This window comes from Ambystoma mexicanum, chromosome 6q, assembly GCF_040938575.1.
Source record: "Ambystoma mexicanum isolate Mex_15411 chromosome 6q, UKY_AmexF1_1, whole genome shotgun sequence".
Taxonomy (NCBI): Eukaryota; Metazoa; Chordata; class Amphibia; order Caudata; family Ambystomatidae; genus Ambystoma; species Ambystoma mexicanum.
In genome coordinates this window covers 1176816430-1176840840 of record NC_090937.1, presented here as the reverse complement: position 1 = coordinate 1176840840, position 24411 = coordinate 1176816430, and the positions used below count along the sequence as shown (strand labels likewise).

Sequence of the window (24411 nt, the reverse complement as noted above, 5' to 3'; positions counted from 1 at the left end):
TGATAACACATTAGTGTCAACTTGGTGTGCAGTTGTCAGATGTAACAGGGATGTGTATTAGCTGTCTGGCCTGTGTGTTTCCACAAAATCCATGTGGGGCAATGCCCTGCAAGCTTCCTTTTGATCCTCCTGGAAGAAGGGCAACCCCTTCCTCCCAGAGCACATGAAGCATTCCCAGGCTGTCCCCTGGTAATCAGTGATTCAAATCATCACTGACATAACAAAGACACTCTGATACCAGGATGCTGACCTCTGGAGTCTTTTTGATCTCCGAAGACATTGGAAGGGGCAGAGTTAGAGTAGCCAGAGTGAAGAGATACACTTTGGTTAGTGCTGCAGTGGTCTAAAACCTCTGCCCTCACCACTTCCTGCAGACAACGCACTCTGGGTATGGTGTCCGAAGGCAAAGGATACTTGTTAGAACAACATGGATTGGACCCATTACAGGAGGCTTGCTTTGTACCACTTTTGCCTTTGTAAGGAGAAGAAATTCTCTCCTTAGTTGATTAATCTTTGGAATCTCACAAGGATTCACTTCACCTCTGTTGGAAATGCAGCCTATTACGTCCTCTGCCATAGAGGTATAGACAGAATACATTCAAGGTAGAGGCTAGCTCTGCCCCTTAACCATTCCCAGAGAACAGTGGAGGTGAGACGTCTGTGGACCAAGGCCTCTCTGCACCCTGTGCACTGGAACCAGGATCCTGCTCACTGGAGGTGAATACCCCCAGTAGGTGGCAGAGAACCTCCTGGACTAGATGTGTGGTTCTAGGGACTCAACTTGCCCCTGGAGGCCCTGTACTGGGCCTCCCATCAACACAGAAGTCCATAATCGGCCTAAAATCCTGCTTATCATTTTGAGACATGACAAGTCCCGGGAGGATAGCTCAGCGGCAACGTGCGCGCCTTGGAAGCAAGACATACACGAAGCAACACAGGTTCGATCCCCGGGTTTGCACTTAGAAACCTCTGGGTGTTTAAGCGCGTTATAAATATGCAACTAACACAAAAAAAACAATTACGCAACTTTAAAAAAAACGAACTATTCCTGTAAAAGCGCCTCGATGCCCGCGGGCTGCGTGAGCACTTTAAAAATGCAAATAAATTTTAAAAAATTTAAAAAGCTGGCTTTCACATACTCAACTCGCTTTGGGCCAATACAGAACCTGCGCGGTGCTGCTTCTGGCACTCTAAAGACTTTAAGCTGCTTACCTGCATCTTGAAGTGGTTTTGACGCCAGCTCGACCCAGCGAAGTACATTGCTACTGTGATTCGTTCGCCAGCTTGCCACTGTGTAAGCGCCAGCTCAACACAACATAATGTGATGAATCTGGAGACTTTGTCCTTTCTACCCGAAGGAGGAGTCCACCCCCTTTGAGGCTAGGGAGGTGTGTTTGGGAAAGCAGGACCTCCCTATACCTAAGGTATTATCTGCTTACGTGGGAGTAAGAAATACTGACAATACCTCTGTGTTTTGCTTAATTTAATGCTGAACCATCCACATGCTGACAACCAGTGGTGAACAATGCATCCCTACTGAATACCGAAGCAAGAATAATAGGCCACCAACCCATGAATGGAGGAGGAGAAACCCTGCGCTGAGACGAGTCGCAGACTTGAGAACGTTGGCAGTGGGACGGGGGGGGGGGCGATAGGAGGTGCACACAACAGCACAGCCAGCTGCAGCATGGAAGGATGTGGATGCCAGAGGCGGACGCCATATAAAGAACCGTGCAAGGTCGGTGAGGCATAGGGCACGCAGAGCGAGCAGGTCCTGGAGGTGCAACCACATGCATGACGTGCTAGGCCTGGAGCCCGCAAACATACGCATGCGCCCAGGATGCAGCAGTATGTAAGAGGGGTCATTTTAAGCTGCGCATACTCCGGAAAGTCCTCCCTTTTTATACTGGAATAATGTCGTGCTCCGGTGGTAGCAGCACTCGTCCTGAATGGTCTAGATTACTGCAACTCACTATATCTTGCCCAGCCCCGCTATGGACTCATCAGTTACTGCAGAACGCTGCTGTTAGAGCTATCCTCCGGCCCCCTATTTGAGCCCACATTACACCTCTGTTGAGGCAGCTCCACTGGCTTTCAGTGAAAAAGAGGATATTGTTCAAATCCCGGTGTATGGTACATCGGGCTTTCAATGGCCTTGGGCCAGAATATATTCAAGAAAAGTTTCCCCATTACTTACCTACGCGTTGTCTCCGCTCTCACTCTGCTTTTCTGGTCAAGGTCCCCCGGTTTAGACTGACTCGCACGAGCGGCCGTGCCTTCTCTGTGGCTGCCGCCAAGGCCTGGAATGCTACCTCCTTGTCATTGCGGATGACAGTTGATCATCTTACTTTTCGGCGTTGGCTCAAAACATCTGTGTTTTAATTTGTTATTGGTAGCTCTGTATTCATCCAAGCGCCAGGGTGCCTTCGGGTGTTTGTGCGCTCTATAAATGCGTCTAACATAACAGAGTCCAGGGATGAAATGAGGACTGGGTCCTCTGCTCTCAGAGAGCCAAGGAAAGGGAGGGAGCCGAGACAAGAAGAACGCGAAGACTGCTAGCATCCAAGGCAGAAGAGCGGCAAACCATGGAGAACGCTGTCGTCAATTACGAGACAGACCCTCACTGGAGCAAGCACCACAACACAGCAGGTATGCCAGTTGCCCAGGTCAGAGGGAGGAGAAGCAAAGATAGAATGAGGGGGGAAGAAGGAAGCACTACCCGTTCCCCATCCTAGGGTCACAGGGACCTGAGAGAAGAGAAAGAATGAGACAAGGAAAAGGGTTTTGGGAGCCTGAGAATCCGGAGCTGCATAAACCTTGAGAAAGGTCACAGAGACCCAAAAAAACGAAGAGAACCAGAAGCAATGAAGGGAGTCATAAGAACCTGAAAGAACTAAGTGATATATTGGGTCTGGGGACACCAAAGGAGCCACAGGGGCATAATAAGCAGAGTAAAAAGCAGATATCACAGGAGCACAGAGGCACTCGCAAGTTGGTTGAAGTGTGGAGAGATCGACCAAGGTGTTGGAAAGGAATCAGGAAAAAGCCCTCCACATAAAGAAGTCTGGACATTTTGTTCAGGAACTGGGTACAGAAGTAGAGCAGGACACAATGGTGGCATGCTTGTTGGCATACAACTTTATTTAACAGAAAAATAAGGAAGAACCCTATCTGTCCCTATAACTAAGAGCAGCTTCTCTGCCTCAAATGAAACTGGATGATGAAATAATATCCGGCATAATCAAATAGTCCACTGTCCTGGGTCCCAAACCTGTTTCCGTCCCTTACACTCCAAAGAAAACTACAAATTAAGTAATACACTGGCTCAACAAGGCTCCCTCTTTCTAGATGGTGTTTAGGCAATGATGGGGGAATTTCATCCTTTGTTTGGCCTTCTCTAGGCCTCTTTCCATAATACACGAAAGTTGGGGGAATGGCTCCCTTCCCCAGGCCTTCTCTTGGACGGTTTGGACAGTACAAGAAAGTTGGGGCAATGTCTCAGTGATACCTTGAATTTCCCCAGAATTTCACTGCCCACCCTGTCCCTGGTCTTCTCTTGACTCTTGCCAAAGGATGTTCCTCTCTTTCCCTGGTCTTTTTTTCTCAAAGTGCAGTTTGCAGACCCTCTTTCCGGGTTTATACTGTCTCTTAATCAGGCCTGGTTCACTAACCTGCCAGGCATTCTCCTGCATGTATAATTAACCAGTATTTTCAATATACGGGTCCCAGACTGATTTCTCTCCTTGTCTCTTGTTGGATGGGTGCTATCTAACCCAGTAGGTCTTTGTTTCGTTTCTCTGCTCAGTCCCGCTGGGACAAGGAAGATGGTTCCTCTCTTCCTCCCAACCACCGCCTCTAGGGGTTCCCAGTGCCTTCCCGGTCCCACTTCATGACCTTCCAATTTGGTCCGCGTGGGTTCAGGTCCTTGTCGACTCTGGTAAGCTTCTCTGGCTTCCCCTTCGCTCTTGTGGTCTTCTCTCCGCTTTCGGCGGCTCCACCATGCTGGTTTCTCCCCGTACGTCGTTTCCCGTGTGGACCACTCGGATGGCCTACTTTCTGCCACCGGACGCCTGGTTCCCAAGCCTTCTGGTGGGTTTAGGCTTCGCTCTGCCTTCACGGACCCCAGTTTCCTTTTCCTGGCATCTGGGTCTGCAGCGCATCCTCTCTGTGTGGCCTCACTTCCTAGCTCGATTCTCCTCTGGGGCACGACTGACACTGAGGAAAGTTCTTTGTCAGTTTTCATGGTCATTCAGCTCGTAACTCTACAATAGCTTGTATGTTTGTCTTGGTTCCATGTTGGGCTCTTCATTGTCTTGCTCTTCTTCATGTCAGTACTTGTGGCGCCGTCCACTTCCTTACTCACAGTATTGTCTATTTTTATAGACCAGGCTGAATGAAGCAACTAGCAAAAGAAAGAGGAGACAAGCGAATGGGCATGCTTGGGGCCCTATCCGTGTTGTGTGGTGAATAATGTAGGGCATAAGGGTGGTTTGTATACCACTTTTTCCCCTGATAGTCTTCCCTTCTCCTACACAGGGTGTCCCCTCCCATGGGATCCTCCTGTTGAGTAGCACCCCCAGGGGGACTATCAGGTAGCGGCCACACTTCACTGGCCCATAGGAAGAGTCCCCCTCCCGGGGAGAAGTGACAACATCAAGGGATTCATCAAGTACTTAAGACTATTTCTTCGAACTTTGGGAACATGTCAGGAAATGTTGATAGACTGATAAGAACTGCTTTCTTTGAGTGGAAACTTTGTTTGCTTCTAACCATTGGATCCAGACCCAGGAGGAATTTCCCAGGACTGCTGAAGATACCTTTTAAGATGAACCAAGAGTGCAGGGCATTCATCCTATTTCATTTATGTCTTTGCTAAGTGGTTCGGTCAGTTTAGTGGATAGGTTTGGACCGAGGACAATTTTATTTTGGACTGTAGACGAGAATCTTAGTTTAGTTTGGTTAGGAAGGGAACTCTCTTTTAGTAGCAGGATCAGTGAGGCATTTGTTTTTAGTTTAATTAAAACTACATTCAAACATGTCCTCTGGTCCGAGTCCTCCTGGATTGCCACAATAAGCATTGCATCAACCCAACTTAAAAGTCAACTCGCCCCGCTGGAAGTCACTGACTCACCCATCTCGAATGCTGACTAAACCCAGCGGACTCAGTGTTTCGACCAGACTCATTTGCTGATACCAGCTGTTGGGACCCATTGACTCGAACCGCCTCACACGCCAACTAGACCCATAGAGAGCCCTGTCTTGAAGCTGACTAAACACCAATACACCACCAGTTTAACGCAACTCAACGCTGGCTCGAATGCAATAAATTCTACAGAAGTTCAGCTCAACTCAGTTGAGCAGACACAGATAAAGGTATTTGAGTTGGCCCTGTTCCAACTTAAAGGGCCATAGAGACTTTTTAAGGCCCCCTCATCTGCCTTCTTAAAGACATACACTTGAACATTGACATTGTGGCTGAAATCCTTTAGCATGAACACACTTACTTATGAATTTACAGTACCCTCCCTTGTCAACAGTCTGCATTTCCTGTATTTCTCTTACAGTGGTAGTTCTTTAGTGTTTTTGATTAGTTGAGTGCATATATTGTTTTTATTAAAGTCCCTATCTTTATGGAACATTGATTCGATATTCCTTTATGTTGGTACCACTGTACTGTTATCAACTCACACCCCTGCTTGGAGGTATAGCCTGCCTTCAGCCTGTGCTACCAAAAGGAGTGAAGGAGGTATACGTGTCGGGCTGTGCCTGTTTCGACTTTATCATTGGGATCACTGCTGGTTTAGTAGTAGTGTGGGGGCGAAGTAGGCGGTTCAAACACTACTCATCCCGGTACTCCTGCAGTTTCTTCACATTACCAACCTCCAGACAACCTTAGATGGTCTGTGGCCACTATGGTTGTGATTTGGTGCAGTATGAAAGTTTGTAACACAACAGTTGGCCCTCTGCATGAACAAAATACCAGAACCCCTTCACATCCCCAAACAGTACCAGTCTCTGGCACCTACATGCCTACCTGGCCTTCCTACCTTTGTCGCTTTATCTCCACCTAGCAGACTCTATGCATATGGCATACCCAGTTTTATTTTGTATAGAGATGTACCCCTTGCTTTAGAGTTTCTCTGCAGCACTTCCTGTGCTGCCGTTAATGACTCAGAACTCTGTTGGGGACCATGCCTTTCAGCGTCAGTAACCAAATCAGAAGTAGCATTACCTAAGCTGAGGAACTGCTCCAAAATCAGTATCAGTAAAGTTCTCCCCTATCCTGCGAGGGCACAGATCACAGGATCTCATCCTGACCCCACCAAGCATGAGACAATTTGGTAATATGATTTGAAGCCACAGCTCTACTTTCACTGTGATGGTGAAGTTATTACTTGGAAGGGATCCGTCCCCAGAAAAACTCTTTTTGTAAGTATGATAGCCTCAGTTTATTTCCTTTGGCTGGAGAGGAATTTACTATAGTCTGTAGGAGAATGGAGGTCTTGAGAGCATGGGTTTCTAAACAGATGGGCCTTAACCACAGCTTCCTAATGAGCTTTTTCTTTCTTTTTCACACATTTCCTTCTGAAGCAAGATCTTCCAGGGGGGCTTTATTGTCATACTCCATACCTTTTTCAGAAAGTGGTTCATAGTTCAGTCTGCAGTAATAGGTTTCAACTCTTATGGTAAGGCATTCTATTTTGCTTTGGAACCACAGTTATGTAGTTTATAAACAGTACTATGACTTCAGAGGCCTGCCGTTTGGCTTCACGTGTGCTTCATGGAGACATGCCAGAAATATGTGTGTTACAACAATGCCTTCTATATGTGTTTGTCTGTAAAGAAAATCATTTTGGGGTGGATTTTCTACAGTATGCTCATGGTTATAGTGCTAGTTTACCTTTTCAGTGCAAATGTGCCTCAATTGTTGTTGAGACTGTTATCCTGTGCTCTGCGTTTCCCCTTTAAGCAAAAGAGAGGTGCTGGTGTTTGCTTGTTTTTTTTAGGTGGGGGGAGTTTAAAACATTCTTGGCCTGTGCCTATATATGTTAGATGTTAAATTGATAACAGCACATAGACCCATCAATAACTCACTGCGAGGATAAAAAACAAATACGTTTCAACTTGTTGGACCCACCTTTGATAATGGACGATTTCTCAATATCGATTGTGTTGCTACTGTAGAAAATATGATATATTAGTTGAGATTTCACAGGTGTTCATTGTTTGGGTTGCTACGGATGGGAAACCCATCATGCTTTTTCCCTTTTGGTACTTATGATCTTTAAACCAATAGCAAAGTTGAGAAATTTGGAAGTGCACATTTTTCTAGTATGACCTTGTCTGAAAGATGAACACGTTTGTCTCTGTTTCCTTGCCCCCCGCAACAGCGCTGCAATACTGTTATCAGTGTGGGTGGGCTAGCAGCAGAGAATGTCTTTGCTTTAATGATGTTACTTTATCTGGCTTCGTGAGACCTTTAAAAAACGTAATGCATCTGAATCTACCTCTTAGTGATGTGCTGATTCTTTATTTCTTTTAACCATTTATCTATTAGCATTTGTTTCAGTGTTTCGATGAATCCTGCAGAGTCGTCACTAAACCCCCTAAAGTCTCCACCCTTGTGGCCAGGGGAAGGCAGCCGCTACCTGATCCTAACCCTGGGGGTGGTAACATGAGGGAGGATCACATGGGATGAGACGGCTGTCAGTAGGAAGTGGTGACTCTGCTAGGAGGGACGAGGTATTCATCCTTTTCTGATGATGAGATTGACCTAATACCTAAATATCTAATGGCATGCTACCAATGTAAGGTTCCCTCTCTCAGAGCTACCCAAAGAACACAACACGAAAGCTCTTTTAACCAGTATCAAAGTGGTACATTGGGGGTTCATCTCACCTTTTCAAATTTTTATAATTCTGCCTTACATCGAGGTCTAAAACCACCAACTCCAAAAACAATCTGCTATAAATCTGAACACTCTCAGTTAACAAATCAGCTTAGGTTAACTGATCATAAAACAATGTAAAATTAATAGAGATGAGACGCGCACTCTGGTTCCCAGTCAGATTTACCTGCAGATCATAAAACAAACAACATTATAGACTTCAAGTCCCATAATAGCTACAGTATTAGGCAAAAGAAGAGGGACTCAAAGTTGATGAAGTATCATGAGCGGTCTAGTTGTTATGGTAGAAAGCACCTGAGCGGGACCTTTACATATATAAATGGGTTTCAGGTGCAGAAGCATAGAGAAGCTGATGGTGTAGTTGTGGCGGCGCTGTAGATGCTGGGGTAATATGGGATACCAATTAGGGTACCATTGTAACCCGTATTTCCAAAGTCAGATACAAGGAATATCAAGGCAAACTGGGCACAACTGGCCTAACAAGGGATACCAATTAGGAGACTGTATTGTAGACAATTGTAGACTGCATTGCTCAATCTGTAGAGGAGTGATACAAGGGAAAACAGGATGCAACTCTCATAGTAATTGGGAGATAATTGTAACCTGCATTGCCAGCAGCCAAGAGGCTTTATAACCAGAAGACAAAGGCAGCAGGAGCAAAGCCATCCTTGTTTGAGAGACCAAGGGGAATAGAACTGTAACCTGCATTGCCTACAGCCAAAAGGCAAGCAATAGAGCAATTCTCCAGCATGGGGTCCGGCATGGATTCACATGCTCATGAATATTCCCCGTCGTCAGGCTGGGAATCCTCGGTAAAGAAAAATCAGTATCAGTTTCGTTTCTGATCTGTCTTTCGTAGTAGTAACCAATCACTGATCTCTGCGTCATACTGACCACAGCCAATGACTGCCATCTCCCTAAGCCCCGCCTCTGGCAGCCATCTTTAGATTTTTACCGCACGTTCAATTGTTGGGAACCTCGTGCTATTGCTCTCGAGCTTTAGTGCTTTTTTTGCGCTTTTTCATAGGAACATTTTCTCTTTTCCGGTCAAAAGAGCCTCAAGCTCCACCGTTTCTTTATCTGATCAACGGGGACCCGTGTCAGATTCTTCTACGCCCCTCAAGGGTGAAGATTTCGTTGAGCCACGCTTTTGGAGGACTCCAGAAGTTTCTCAGGCCCATCTCGATCATGGCCCAGGAGAAGGGAAGCTCGACGCCCGGAAAGCTGTTCAGGGTCTGCCCTGGATACCAGCTTCAGAATGTCTTTACGGAGGGCGAACACTCCCTTTGCCTCTACTGCCTGCATGAGGACAAGACGCACGTGAAGAAGGACTGTGCGTTTTGCGGCAATATGTCGGAGCGGACCATGAAGGACCGCCATCTGCGTCTCGCCAACTGGCCGGAAGGGAAGAGCCCGTCAGGCGAGAAAAAGAAGTCGTCCGAGCGGTCTTCTAAGACCTTTGAGGGCGCCCCGGCGACGGGGGCCCAACAGAAGGCCAAGCACCGCGAGTGCGCTGGCACCGGGAGCGCCGAACGGTCGGGCTCTACGGGTGCCAGGCAGGGCGCATCCTCCCCGGCGCCATCAACCACGGGCCAATGCTCTGGCTCGGGTAAGAGGAAGGCCGAGCACCCGGCGAAGCTCCTGGAGAGACCCGGGTCGAGCTCGAAGGCCCCATCGGAGGGGGAGCGAGGCGGTGACCCTCCCCCCAAGGAGAAGGCGCTGAGCGCACCTAAGGTGGTGAAAGCCTTGATCCACCCTGCCAAGGCCTCTATCGAGACAGTCGCGGCGGCCCTGGCTCAGCCTGTGGAGGCTACACCAGTGGAGGCGTCCTCGGGGCCCAGAGTCTCCCTGCCACTGCGAAGGGAGTCCTCTTTCATGCCCATCGACAGGACCCCCGTGAAACCTCAGACGGAGAAGAAAAAGGGGGCAGGGGGTCGTCGTGGATTCTGCCTCAACCTCTGAAGAGGAGCTGATCGAAGTCTTAAGCCACGGCGTTGGCGTGGAGGAAGACCAGCCCATCGGGAGGGACCCCGACGTCGGAGACGACGATAATGTCGAGGGTGCCGACGAGGCTCCTGACCGCCCATCGGAATCGCCTCAACCAGTGCCGCAAGACAACTCGGCGGCCATTTTGTTGGCTATAAAGTCCTTATGCTCGGAGATATGGACGAGATTGCCGTTACCACCAACGGAGGAACCGCTCCCGACGGGGGAGCCGGAGCCAGACCCTTCTGGGAGCCCTCCTCCTAAGAGAAGAAGGATTCATCCTCCACCTCCTTTTCAACCATCACGCCCTGCTCAGCCCTCCTCCCCGTCCATGACCCGTGGGGATGATACGGGGACGGACAAAGCCGCGACGGGTACAGACGACGAGGTTTACGACGAGGATCTCCCGTCGTCACCTCCTCCCCGGGCTTCCCCGCCCGACGAGATTGTATCGTTTCATGCCATGATCGCCAGGGCATCCGAGCTTTTCCAGCTCTGCCCGGAAGAGAAGAAGGAAGGTTTCCTTTATCAATGGCGCGAGACCAAGAGGAAGACGGTCCTCGCTGTACCTCTACTGGACGATATCTGGGATGAGGGTCTCGCCCTCCTCAAGAACCCATCCACAACGCCTGCGAGAAGGGATCGGTACGAGAAGAAGTACCGGGTCCCGGACGCGGCCCCCTTGTGCCTTCGGGCACAGCCGACCCCGGACTCGGTCGTCTCTGCGGCGGCCAGGAAGAAAGCGGGGGGGGGCTTCGGCCTCTACGTCAACCTCCCCGCCGGACGGCGAGGGAAAGAAATTGGACACGATGGGACGCAGAGTCATCTCATCGGCAGCGACGACGATTAAGGCTGCCAACGCCTTGGCTATCGTAGCCCGCTACGATAGGGAGTTGTGGTACAAAATCGCCCCCCTGCTGGACTTCCAACCAGACGACAAGAGGGCGGAGGCCCTAGAGATCTTGCAGGAAGGAGAAGTGGCGTCGGACCACGCCATTACGATAGCGACGGACATCGCTGACACTGGGTTTCGCCGGTTGGGCAACGCCGTGAGCCTTAGACGGCGTGGATGGCTCAAGGCAACGGACTTCCGGCAGGACGTGCAGACCAGAGTCTTGGACATGCCGTTCGACGGGAGCAACCTGTTTGGGAAAACAGTGGACGATTCCCTACAAGCCATCAAGACAGAGACGGCCCGGGCTCTTGGTGTTCTCCAGCAACGACGGCCACCCTTTCGGAGCGCCGGAGGCAAGCAGGGTGCCTCCAAAAGTTCCGGCGGCGGATTTTCCACCTATCGTCAAGCGGCCCGTTCGTCACAGGAAGCCTACAGGGGACGAGGCAAGTCGGGCGGACCCCGCCGTCGTCGCCAGGGAGGCGGCAAAGCCTCTTCGAAGCAGGACTGAACCGGCCGTGGGGTCGGGCCCCCACCGAAGCACCCCAGTAGGAGGCCGGCTGGCGAACTTCGTCAGCGTGTGGGAGTCCATCTCCACCGACCGTTGGGTGCTGGACGCCCTGGCCCAGGGTCACGCGCTCGAGTTTCTAAAGAAGTGTCCGCGCGTCCCCCCCATGGCCAGGAAGGAACATCACGTCCCTTAACTTCTCTTGGAGGTAAAGGCGATGCTCAAGAAAGGGGCCATCGAGCTCGTCCCAAAGAGGCTTCGGGGCTCCGGAGTTTACTCAAGATACTTCCTCGTGAAGAAGAAGACAGGAGGATGGCATCCCATCCTGGACCTACGACGACTGAACAAATTCATCAAGGCACAGAAGTTCCGGATGGTCACCCACAGCACGTCCTGGGTCAGCTGGAGGAGGGCGATTTCCTGTCGTCGTTGGATTTGGAGGATGCTTCCTTCCATATCCCCATCCTAAAGGGACACCGAAAGTTTCTCAGATTCGTGGTCTAAGGGCGTCACTACCAGTTCAGAGCCCTTCCCTTCGGATTGAGGTCGGCACCCAGGGTGTTCACCAAGTGCCTCGCACCGGTGGCGGCGCGGCTGCGCCTGGAGGGGATCCACGTCTACCCCTACCTGGACGACTGGCTCATCCGAGCAAAGACAAGGGAACTCGCCGCGGAGCACACGGCGAGGACCATCCAACTACTCACGGACCTGGGATTCTCCATAAACTACGCCAAGTCCCACCTGGTGCCAGCGCAAGACACACTGTTTCTGGGAGCGAAACTCGACACAGTGGCGGTTCTGGCCTCTCCGTCGGAGGAAAGGACGAGGGCCATGTTGGGCAAGGTGCAGCGGATGCTGGTTGCGGACACGGCCAGGGTGAGGTCCATCAAATCCCTCCTCGGAATGATGTCTTCTTGCATTTATCTCATCCGCCTGTGCAGGCTTCGGATGCGACCGTTACAGGAGTTCCTGGACGCTCGCTGGATTCAGACGACGGGCAACTTCGAGGACAGGATCACACACGACGAGAGCTTCCGACGAGCGATCCGGTGGTGGGGCACCCGCGCGCATCTGACGGCGGGCATGGACTTCCAGACCCCGGGCCACCAGAAGACAGTGACCACGGATGCCTCCCTGGAAGGGTGGGGAGCGCACACCGAAAATCTGCACGCGAGAGGCCTTTGGCTTCCGACGGAGAAGTCCCTCCATATCAACGTCTTGGAGCTCCGGGCAGTGTTTTGGGCCCTCAGGTCCTTTCTTCCAACCCTCAAGGGCAAGGTGGTGAGGATCTTCACCGACAACACCACCACCATGTTCTACATCAGGAAGCAGGGCGGTACCAGATCCCCAGCCCCGTCCAAGGAGGCGCAGGATCTGTGGCATTGGGCCGTCGCCCAAGGGATGTTTCTGGTGCCTTTCATCTGGCAGGAATAAAAATCACCATCGCCGACTCTCTCAGCAGAGAGCTGCGCTTGTGCCACGAGTGGGAACTACGACAGGATCTAGTGGACCGCCTCTTCCGACGGTTGGGCACTCCCCAGATCGATCTGTTCGCGACGGCGACGAACTCCAAGTGCCGGAGGTTCGCCAGCAGGTTTCCCCAGCCGAGGAGCATGGGCGATGCTTTCTCATTCCCCTGGGAGGGCTTGTTTCTATAAGCGTTCCCTCCATTGCGGTTGCTGATCCGGCTCATCAACCAGCTCAAGAGGTCACGGTGCAGGATGATCCTCGTCGCACCTGCGTGGCCGAGGCAGATATGGGTCCCGGACCTTCTGGACTTGTCAGCGTCCCCGTCAATCAAGCTGCCGGTGGACGCGGATCTTCTCTCCAGGGAAGGAGGCGCCATCCTCCATCATGACCCAAAGTCGCTGAACTTGCAGGCCTGGCACCTGCAGCATTAGAGTTTGGAGGTTACGACATATCGGCCGACTGCAGAGAGGTTCTTGCAAAGGCCAGGGCGTCCTCAACTCTTAAATGCTACGGACACAAATGGAAGAGGTTCTCTGTCTGGTGCCATGCACAGAAGATTAACCCTCTACGGATTACGGCTCCTCAAGTACTGCCGTAACTACTGACGCTGGCCAAGGCTGGACTGGCGCACGCTTCCATCAAGATTCATCTTGCCGCGATCTCCCGATACACCAGAACCACGGTTCCATGGGTCTGGCATGGATCAACATGCGAACCCTCCCGCCTACCCCTCTGCGGCTCGGGGAATATTCATGAGCATGTGAATCCATGCCAGACCCATGCTGGAGAACAACAGTTACAGATAAGTAACTTGTTCCTTATTCTGTTATGGAATATCCATTTGTGAAGAGATGTAACCCATTTTGTTAAAAGTCAACAGATTATAAAGAGAAGCAGTTGTTTGTTCAAACCTCCATATTTATCATATTTATGTTCCTGGTGTGGAGAGTTTTGGAACAAGCATTACCACTGAATATAATTGTAGTACTAGTAGTTTTATTCTGGCAGGTGAGTAAACCAGGAAAGGGACCAATTGTAGTTAGTCCTGGCAGGAGAGTATTCCAGGGAAGAAGATGATTTACGTTCTGTGGTTGTGGTAAAAAGGTGTGGTGGAAAAGAATCGTTAATTCCATCTCATTGTCTTGATGAACTGTTTCAGAAAGTGATTATTGAACCATCCTAACTCAAGTGTTTCTTTGTATGATGTATTAACAATTGCTTGCCCTTTTGACAAAAGAACATTTGGGGTGGAGCGCATAGCACAATAGGCTCCCGTGTATATGGTTAAGCATATCCAGTCCAGACAACATGGGAGCATAGAATTTGAAGGGTCGTCTTTTATATTAATGTAACTGTTAGCTCTCATTTCCGGAGGTCAAGGCAATCTCCATAATGGCTATTTCATTTCCTTGAAACAGGCCTAATACCAGAGATGCTGTTTCTTGGAGTTTTATTAAGTAGTGCCTGTCAATTCATCACACCGATTTCTGCTGCAGGAGCTCAACTAGCTGAGATATGTTCTAAAATATGCTTGCAACAGAACTCATTGAGAAACTAAATGTAAGGCAAAACACCCTTGAAAGCCAACAAACGTTTACAATTTTGGGAGGAAGCAATATATATGAGGGTGAGGAAACGGTTGGGCGATGTGGCTCTGAGACACGGGGGTGCTTGTGAGTTGGCAGAGTTTGCACTGGGAGGCTACTGACATTTGAGATGTACAAATGAGAGACTAATTGAATTGCAATCGACAAACTAAGCTCATGTATACAGAATTAACACCTGCAACCATTAAAAGTGAGTTGGGATCTGTTAGCTTGCAAACTTACACCATTTGTAACACACTGGCATCTTTGAGGCCCATACTTGCGGAGGAAGCATAATCCAAATCCCTTGCCTATTCCAACACATGTAATTTTATCTTATATAGTTATACACATTGGTTAATTAACCCTTCCAGCTGGAGGTGAATAATGAACCGATACATTCCAGTAAGGGGTGTATATAGTTCATCCACAGTGAACTGAATGGCTGACATGAAATGAATATATGATACACTAATATTCAGTTTATGGGGGTGGAGGTTCTCTTGTGCAGTGACTGCCATGTTATAGCCGAGGGCTGTTTCAAACTGAGGCATGGGCCTGATATCAATGGACTGCCGACTAATAGAAAGCACGTTTTCGGGGGCGTTGTTGCGTGCCAGCAAAGCTGGCCTCTTGAAGTTGAAGCTCTGTAACCACTGAGATCCAGATACCGAAATCCTAGGTGTGGAACGAGTACTGGCGTAAAAGGAAGCAGTTAAGTTCACAGCACTTAGTAGCGCATCACCAGGCAAATTCTGCAGAGAATCTGTTTCCTTGTAAGCCCGTGGTGAGCGGTGTAGCTGGGGAAGACTGACGGCCCGTCCAGCACTGTGCGCGCCAAAAACAAAAGTGCGGTGAGAGACACAATGATCCACTGAAAGAGAGCGGATCTGGGCTCCGGTGCAGTTGGACGTCCACGAGAGCGGTGCTCCGCGAGTAGCGTACCGGCTGACAACGCCCCAGAGAGTGGAGAGGTGGAGCCCAAGAGTGTGATCGCTGGCTCCACTCCCGCGAGGCAGGCGAAAACAAGCTGAACATCCTGAGCCCGCCCGCCTCGCCGGCAACCAACACAGCGGGAGTAGAGAGGAGCGGTGGCCGAGTAGCAGCAGGCAACGGTCACCAGGCGAAGCTCTCACAGCTATAACTTGCCCGCTCCTCGGTGTCCGCCCCTCTCCCCCCATCTTCAGTACCCGGGGACGACTTGGCGTGATAGAGAGGCAAGACAGACGAGCCTGCATCCTGGAAGGTACGTGCCATGATCTATAACCACTGCGCCTCTCACACGTCTCAAATGGCAACTAACCAACAGGAAATCCCCAGTGCCCCAGGGCCTCAATATAGCCGCACATGAGCCGCCAGGAGCTGTGACCTCCCCCTCTTCGCTCCCCCGAGGCTGCACTCGTCAAGTAACTCTCCCGGCGCCACCTCAGAAACACCAGAACGCCCGACAAACGGTGATGGGCAGCCCTCCACTACAAATCAGCCAGAAAATACAAACTGCACCGGCTGTTACAGGTGTGGCACTACACCAGCGCGTGTGTACCCAAAATCAGTGTAGGTGTCCACAAATGGAGCAAATTGATCTCAGACACCCCGGACCGCAGTGGGGGGGCTGCACTGAGACCCAAGGCACAATACATTAACCAAAGGCCCCAGGTCAGCCCACTGGGCCCTGAGGCTGCCATCAAACATTCTGCGCAATTGCACGGGAGCGGATCACGCACACAAGCTGCACATCTGAGCCAAATGTGATAAATGGTATTGGCAACAATCTCCACGTCAACCCAGAAAGTCAAACACGCCTGAGCCCGGGTAGCCGGATCCAGTTGCACGGGAAGACCGAGGCCATACAGTTATGGACAATATGGCGGGAGTTAAGCTATTCATATAGAGGCATCTAAACAAGGAACTGGATGGGCATAATGCTCAGGCTAGACTTGACCTATCCCAGCGTGACCCCAACTTCAAATCCTCGCACCAAACATGACATAAGAGCCAGAACAGATGACAACAACGTATAGCAGCCATCCCTCAGAACCGCGCAGAGTACATTGCCCACACGACGGGACCATGCCAAGGGGAGCCAGGGGCAAAAAGAAGGGACCCATGGATGCCTTCATTAGTGCAAACGGTACAGAGATATCCCAGGGCTCTACCCAAGCTACCACTAACAGCCCCAACCATGTGTCGAACCAAACAAGGATCCATGTATGAGTGCCCTACAAGCAGGGTTTGCGGCAGTTAACTCAAAACTGGACGATATAGGCAGTACCATCGTCTCCATTAGATCGGATATACAAAAAGTGAACGCCAGAGTGACGGAGGCAGAGGAGAGGGTGTGCACACTGGAAGTCACGTTGCCCACCCATGGTAATCCAAAAGAATCTCAAATCTTTCTGGGACAAATGCGAGGATCTCAAATCCAGATCCCAACGCAATGATATCATGGTCGTCGGGGTGGCGGAGAAAACTACGAACATACCAATGGAGCAATACATGGAGGAAGTTCCCACAGCACTTCTTGATAGAAAGAGCCCACAGAGGTCCCTCTACCCAAACCAGGCGCTTCACCACGCACTATAATAGCCCGTCTCCTCAACTACAGAGGCCGTGACCTAATCATTCGCCTAGCACAGGAGAAAAGCACCTTGTCCCACGACTCTAACCGGGTACACATCTACCCGGACTTCTCCAACGGAGTCCAAACAGCCAGACGCTCATTCGACCAGGAGAAGAAGTCAATGCAGGAAAGGTTAATTCCGTATGCGATGCTGATCCCTGCCAAATTGCGGCTTCAGCATGCTGGAAGAGCCCACTTTTTTGAAACTCCAGGGGAAGCAATGTCCTACATTGAGCAACACATTCCCGAAGCCCAGAACAATGGATGACAGCAAGAAACCGTAACACAACCCCAAGTGCTCATCCTCAATTTAAAGCCCAAGCATTGTAATTGAGAGCAAGCACACCCAATCCACTGCAAACCAAGGTTACAATGCACACGCAGGCAACAAGCCCCGAAGTTGTAAGTTGTGGCCGCACAGAGCCACCCACTGAATCAGACTGTTAAATTGAGTTGGGGGGTATACACTATCCAGTTGGAGGGATGGTGAGGGAGGGACGGAGGGAGGGGTGAGGGAAAAGGTGGAAAATAAAAGAAGAAAAGGCTCACACGAGGTGCAAGCATGGTTCGAATAGCATCGGCAACAGGAGCAATGCTAAGCTACCACTCAGCCTACTGTGCCCCAACAGACCCAATGAATAATGTGAAGCTTCTTTAGTGGAAAGTGCGGGGCCTGGCGAACCCCATTAAGGCCAGGAAAATACTGGCACATGCCAGGCGCTCCAGGGATGACATATTATTCTTGCAGGAGACGCATGCAACAATAAGAGTAGTGGACTCCTTTGGCCGGAATTGGGGCCCTCTGAGAATCGGTACAGGGTATTCCACACAGGCAATTGCTGCACTGTTTTCCAGATTTCCAAGTCACACGTTGACACCGAAGGAAGATACGTTATAATATGTGTAACCCTGTATAACCACAAAGTAATCCTGGGGAACACATATAGCCCGAACATTGACTCCCAGGAGTTTTACTTCCAAATTATGACACAGGTCTCGCCCCGCGAGGACACCGAGATTATATGGCCCCATTCCAGAGCAGCTAGAACTATAATACCAGGAATGGCCGAAACCCCACTGGTCGATGTGTGAGGGAAGCGGTACTGAAGGAGTTCACATTTTACTCATCGGTACATTCCACCAGCTCACGAATAGACTACTGGCTACTCTCTCCGGAACTCATCCCACGTGAGAGCGACTGCTCCAACCTCCCACGGCCATATACGATCACTCACTGGTACTACTGGACATAAACTTGGAGACCAGCGAAAAGATCCATCTCTCATGGTGGCTGGCACCGTCCCTGCTGAGGGATGAGGCAATCATAGAGACCCTGAGAACCGAGATCAAGGAATTCTTCAGCATAAATGAGGGCACGGTGGCCTCGGTCGCCAAGCTTTGGGAAACATTTAAAGTTTGAACCAGGGGTCACCTACTTTCCAAAGCGGGGGGCATACTTAAATCCATCAGAACCGACCTAAACCAGTTGGAAGCCGATCTCTGGGTGCTGGAAAATGCGCATGCACGAGCACCAGGAATGTAATCCCTCAAACCATTGCAGGAACAGCTAGATAGATTCAGAGTTCTAGCAGAAAGGGAAATAAAATATACCATATAACCGGCCAGAGCCTGACGGTATGGGGAGGGCAACAAACCCGGGAAAATGATGGCAAGCCTGATTAAATCAGAACAGGGGTTCAGGCCGATTACGTCCATCCACGGCACGGATGGTACGGTCTACACAAATGCGGACAAGATCAATGAAATCTTTCTGGACTTCTACTCTGACCTGTATAAGAATAATGACCAGGGATCGACGCACAAGCTCGACCGCTATATTTCAACCATTCCCTTGCCCAGGTTGGAGCACACAGACATGGGAAGCTTGGAGAGCCTGTTTACCCTTGAGGAAATCGTCCAGGCAATTAAAAACCTCATGGCTGTTAAGGCCCCAGGCCCGGGTGGCCTCCCTGCCGATTTTTACAAATGTTATGTAGATGTACTATCCCCCAGACGACTAGCACCTTGGGAAGAATCCCTAGTGTCCGGCACGTTCCCGGAGTCCCTGAGGGAAGCCACCATAACCGTCCTCCTTAAACTACAGAAGCCCCCACAGCACCCTAAATCATACCACCCCCTCTCATGAATTAATACAGACACCAAAATGTATGCCAAGGTCATAGCAACTTCTCCCCCATATGAACAAGCTCATACACCCTGACCCAATCAGGTTTCGTACCTACTAGATCCACATCCTTAAACTTGCAAAGACTTTTTGCGATTATAGCATATTTAGACCCAAAATCCGCAGCGGTAGCAGTAACACTCGACACCAAGCGTTAGACTCTGTCCTGGCGATACATGTGTGCAATACTGCACCGCATGGGGTTCGGACCAAACTTCCAAAACTTCATCCGGCTGCTATTAAAAAATCCTAGAGCTAAAATTTGCACTAACCATACTACGTCCCCTGCCTTTACCTTGCAGCGTGGTACACGTCATGGGTGCCCGCTATCCCCCCTCAAATTCGCCCTTACGATAGAGGGAATGGCCGCACTCCTACACCACAAACACTAATTCTGTGGCATTCCGAACGGCAGTCCCCTCCAGATTGTCTCGCTTTACACGGACAACACCATTTTATATCTACTAAACCCAGACACCAACCTACCACCGGTCATGCATGACATCACCGAATTTGCCAAATTCTCTGGGTACAAAATTAACCAGGCCAAATCGTAGATAATTCCCCCGACACTGAGTGCCACCAGATCAGAGGCCATTGCAAAGTTTTGCTGGTCACCAAACTCTGCGCGATATCTCGGGATAATTGTAACCACTTATAGAGACACGCTATATGACGCCAACTATGCACCCTTGTTAGGGAGAATTCTCTGTTTAGGCCGAATTTCCTAACCTAGTGAGTCCCTCAGCAGCTTTGCTGGATTTTTGGGGTTTATTTTTTTCTCCTGCCAAGAGTGAGACTCTTTTACCCTCACTCTTGGACATGATTTGCGTGTGTTTCTTTGAATCTAGAAGTGTTTAATGGGCTATGGGGTCTTTTACTCCATAGGGTTTCATGTGTTTTTGTGATGTGTGTTACACAGCACCCTCAGTGCAGTGACACAGGGGTGTCTCAGTGACCCCCCAGTATAGACTCCATACCCTGGGACTGACTACTGTCTCCCAGGGCATGTAAAGTGACCATTGACTTTACTAGTCTTGAATTCTGAACAGAACCAGTACAAACCATCATATTGTGGACGTACTGGCTGGGGCAATTCGATTGCCCCAGGGTCTGTTAGTCGAGGGGGCACGTCTCCGTCCCCCCTGATCGAGTTTTGGCTGGTGGCAGTGGATACCACTTTTTATATTCAACCGCAAATATTTTCCTATGGGATTTCCCATTGTTTTAGGCTACTATCTTTATTTAATTATTTACGGTAGCCTCGAACATACCGCTGGTTTATTTAATTAATATTAATTCTCCGGTTGGTATTTTTTGCCAAAACTTGATTCTAAAATGGCGTTTGTGTTCTCTTCTGTGACTCCAACCCAAGTCGAGCCCTTTGTTCCACTTTTTGCCGGGCATCTCCACAGAAGCCCTCCAAAGTGGTGCCACTCTGTCTGGGGTACTTAGGAGGGGTGGAGGGGAATTTAGGCACCCTGGACTGAGTTGCCTAGGCAACTCAAGTCGCACTCCATCCTGATTGGCCCAAGTGGTGAGCCGGCCAGCTCACCACTTAGCATGTTTGAGTGACAGCTAGGCTGAGTGAATGGGGGTTTGCTGCATAAAAGCAGGGCTTTGGGGACTGGAACTTCAGAAGTCGCCACAGGACCTAAGAATCCGACGAGGGAGAAGCTGAGCCGACCTGCCACGACACCACCACCGGTGGAGCCCTGCTGGACTGCCTCACCACTTTTCCCAACGACAGAGGAGATCTCCCGCCAGAGAGTCTTCTTCCTTTGACTGGTGGGGATAACCAGTTTCACCGTCTTTTCGCTTTCCCGACGTACCTCGTGGCCGCCTTGCCCGTGCCAAGCACCCCGGCAACCGGGATACCACGTTTTACCACGACCGCAAATCCAAGGTACCACCTTTAACCGGAAAACTCTGCGGCTGGTTTCTTTCCTGGTAGTGCAGTGACCTTCATCTTTCCTCCAAGTCGAGATCTTCTCTTCCCCTGGACGACGACGCAACTTGCACCCACTACCAGGAACCACTGCCACCGCTGGAGGATCCTTCCCACTTAAGGTACCGTTTCCCGCCTGGCTTCCCTTGCTACCGACTGTACGGGGTAGATTTAGCCCCCGGCTTTCGAACCTGGGTTAGCCTGGGACACCTTGGCTAAACTTTTCTAAGCCTCTCTAAACTCTTCTTGAACCCTCTGCAAGACTTTCTAAGCCTAGTGTAACTGTGTGATGTTGGGCGCATTTGTGCTCTGCTCCCTCTAAGAGTGGGCCCAGCATTTGGACTTCGGCTCACCAGTGACTTTTTGCTCTCTGCCTTGCTAACAGTGTTCCTGAATCATAGAGTGGTGTACCTCTTCATATTCTGTCTTTTTCCCTCCCTTTCTCACAAACTTATTAGAGCGCAATCTAGTTAAGCGCTCACCTCTGTATGAAAATAAGTGGTGTTTTACTGTGATTTATCTAATAGGGAAAAAGGGGTGTATATATCATAATAGTAACTGTGTTTAGAATATTTTACAATAAGAGTGCTGGAGTGTTTCAACTGTGTTTTTAAATAAATAATTATATACTTTGATACCAAAGCTCTGGTCAGTGTTTGCTTGTATTATTGTATCCGAGTGCCTATTGACTATACTTTGCATACTGCCTAACTCTTCTTGAGGGAAGTCTGACTGCTCAGCCACAGCTACCAGGTAAATCTGGGTGGTTCAGACTGTTACCAAGTGGGTTTACTGCCAACACCTGTAGTCTTAAATCTTTTGCAGTGTTCCCTAAGGGAACTGCACAGGTTTCTACCTAACAACCCTACATTGCACAACTAGAAATCAAACTAACGTTATGGAATAAACTCCCCATTTCAATTTATGGCCGCATTGCACTCCTGAAAATGGTGGTGGTCCCAAAGCTACTCTATTTATTTAGTAACATCCCCATTTGGCCGGGCAAACCTTTTTTTGAAAAACTGCAACGACTGGCCTCAGGCTTTGTATGGGGAGGGGGACCAGTCGGGCAGAGCTGGCCCAAACTAAGCAAAAACGTTGATAAAGGGGGGTTGTCAGATCCAGATGTCACCCTATGAAATTACGCGGCGCAGGCACACTACGCCAAGTATTGGTTTCATACCCCCACATATAAGTTGTGAAACAAGCGGTTGCCCCTGCGGATATACGCTCTTATATATTTACGGAGAAACACTGAAGCTTGGTTGACATGAACCCGGTGTCCTGCACCACACGAGCTTGGACAGCACTGTTTCATAGAGTAGGATGCACACAACCATTCTGGGAACATACCCCCCGTGGCACCACCAAGACATTGCCCACGTACACGACACCATGATGCAAAGGAAATGGGATCCCGAGAAAGTCATGAAGCTAGGGGACTTGTTCCTAAATGGGGCATTCCTAATACTGGCAAAAGTCCAAAATACAGCCGGGCAGGGGCTTACAACAACCCTTCAATACCACCGCCTGAAGGTTGCCGTAAAACACAAATGGCCATCGTTCCCAACAGAGCTATCTCCCCACCCGTTCATGACCGCAATGATAGATCAAGACTGTTTCAACAGCACCATCTCCAAGATTTACAGCACAGTTCTGTCCCATTCCCCCTCCCAGAACAACATGAAAACCAAATGAGAGAGGGACCTTGGGGTTGCAATAGATGACACATAATGGGCCAGATATTGTCAATACACCAAATCTATATCACTAAACACCAACATGAGGCTGATTCAATACAAAATTCTGAATCACTTACATGTCACCCTGGGGATAATTGCCAAATTTGACCGTTCCAAGCAGTCCTTGTGTCCTAAATGCCAGCTCCCAGAGCCCAACTCCTTCCATATGTACTTGGAATGCCCTCCGACTAGGCAGTTCTGGGAAGAAGTGGCTTCCAGACATTCTTGAGATCCAAATCCCAACCACACCATTGAAATAACTCCTGGAGGACATTGGCAAGGCCCCAACTAAGACCTGTAGGTTATTTTCAGTTGTGACTGCAGTGGCCAAACGTAATATCCTTCGTCACTGGAAAGTGAAAACGGCTCCCACGATTCAAATGTTGCTCCGTGACCCGATTGAGACAACTGACTGTGAAGTCGGATACATAAGACTCAGTGCACCAGTCAGTTGCCCCAAAGACATTTGGACTCCCGTCAGGAGATACCTGAACTCGGTCAACCAGCCCTCTGCAACACCAGAGGAACATGACCCCTAGGTTCACTCCCGTAACGCATTAAGTCACTGATGTAAATGCCTGTATGCATTCTCATCTGTACCACGTAACACCATGCAATGTATGTTGTATTATGTAATGTTTATGTCAGCCGATAAATAAAGTTTAAATAATAGAAAGCACGTTTTCTAGAAATATGTTAATTGAATTCTAAAGTGAAATGTAAGCAATGTGGTAGAACAATGTTATGAGTACACCAAGTGCTGGTGCATTGAAATGTGGATCAGAATAATTTCAGTTCAAACTCAAAACGTGCCCTCTGTTAAGCTCACGTGTTAGGGGACACAGATAAGCAATATAGTGCATTTGATATGCAGTGCCAGGAATTACTTTAGCATATACACAGTCGGCTACTCCTGCAAACAAGCATTGGATGAAAAAAAGAATAATAGATGTTAATTAATGGCTGTCTTACATGTATGCTGCCAATTAGGGGTGTCTTTGTATGCAGCGTGGTTGGAGTATTTGACAAGTGCTGCAGAGCCCCAAAGCACACATATGACCTAGCCTATTGTGTCGCTCACTATGGGGGTAGTGGGCTCTGTTCCAGAATTAGTGTTACACCAGTGGTTGAACTACTAATGAGTTTCGGTGGTTATTGGGTCAGAGGCAGCAGCTTCTCGGATTAGCACTAAAGCAACCTCTAACAGTCTTTAATCAGCAGGCACTGACTACAGGTCCGGTAGTGAGTTCCTGCAAATGCACGTGTAGAAATTAGGCTTAGATAACATCCCTCAAAAAGTCAGGGTCTGGAAACTAACGTCATATTTGTTTTATTCTCTGCAATTTTGTGACGATATTCATTATGGACATGTTATCCACTTAGAGGAAGATTTCATTAGAATTAACGGGCTACCCCTTCACCTAGGCGAGCTATATCCTAATTGATTGAGAAGTACTGGGACTATGGGCCTCATTCCGAGTTCAGAGGTAACCAAGCCGCTATTTGCGGCATGGCTGCCTCCGAACTCGTCCAAACTCCGGCCTGGTGAATGGAGTAATTACAGG

General features: G+C 49.5%; 1 protein-coding gene across 1 annotated transcript in view; it reads left to right on the top strand.

Annotated features, from left to right (window-relative positions):
* The window catches only part of WDR19 (WD repeat domain 19), a 2828275-nt gene that overhangs the window by 904139 nt on the left and 1899725 nt on the right, over nucleotides 1–24411 (top strand). The gene's annotated exons all lie outside the window — the stretch shown is intronic.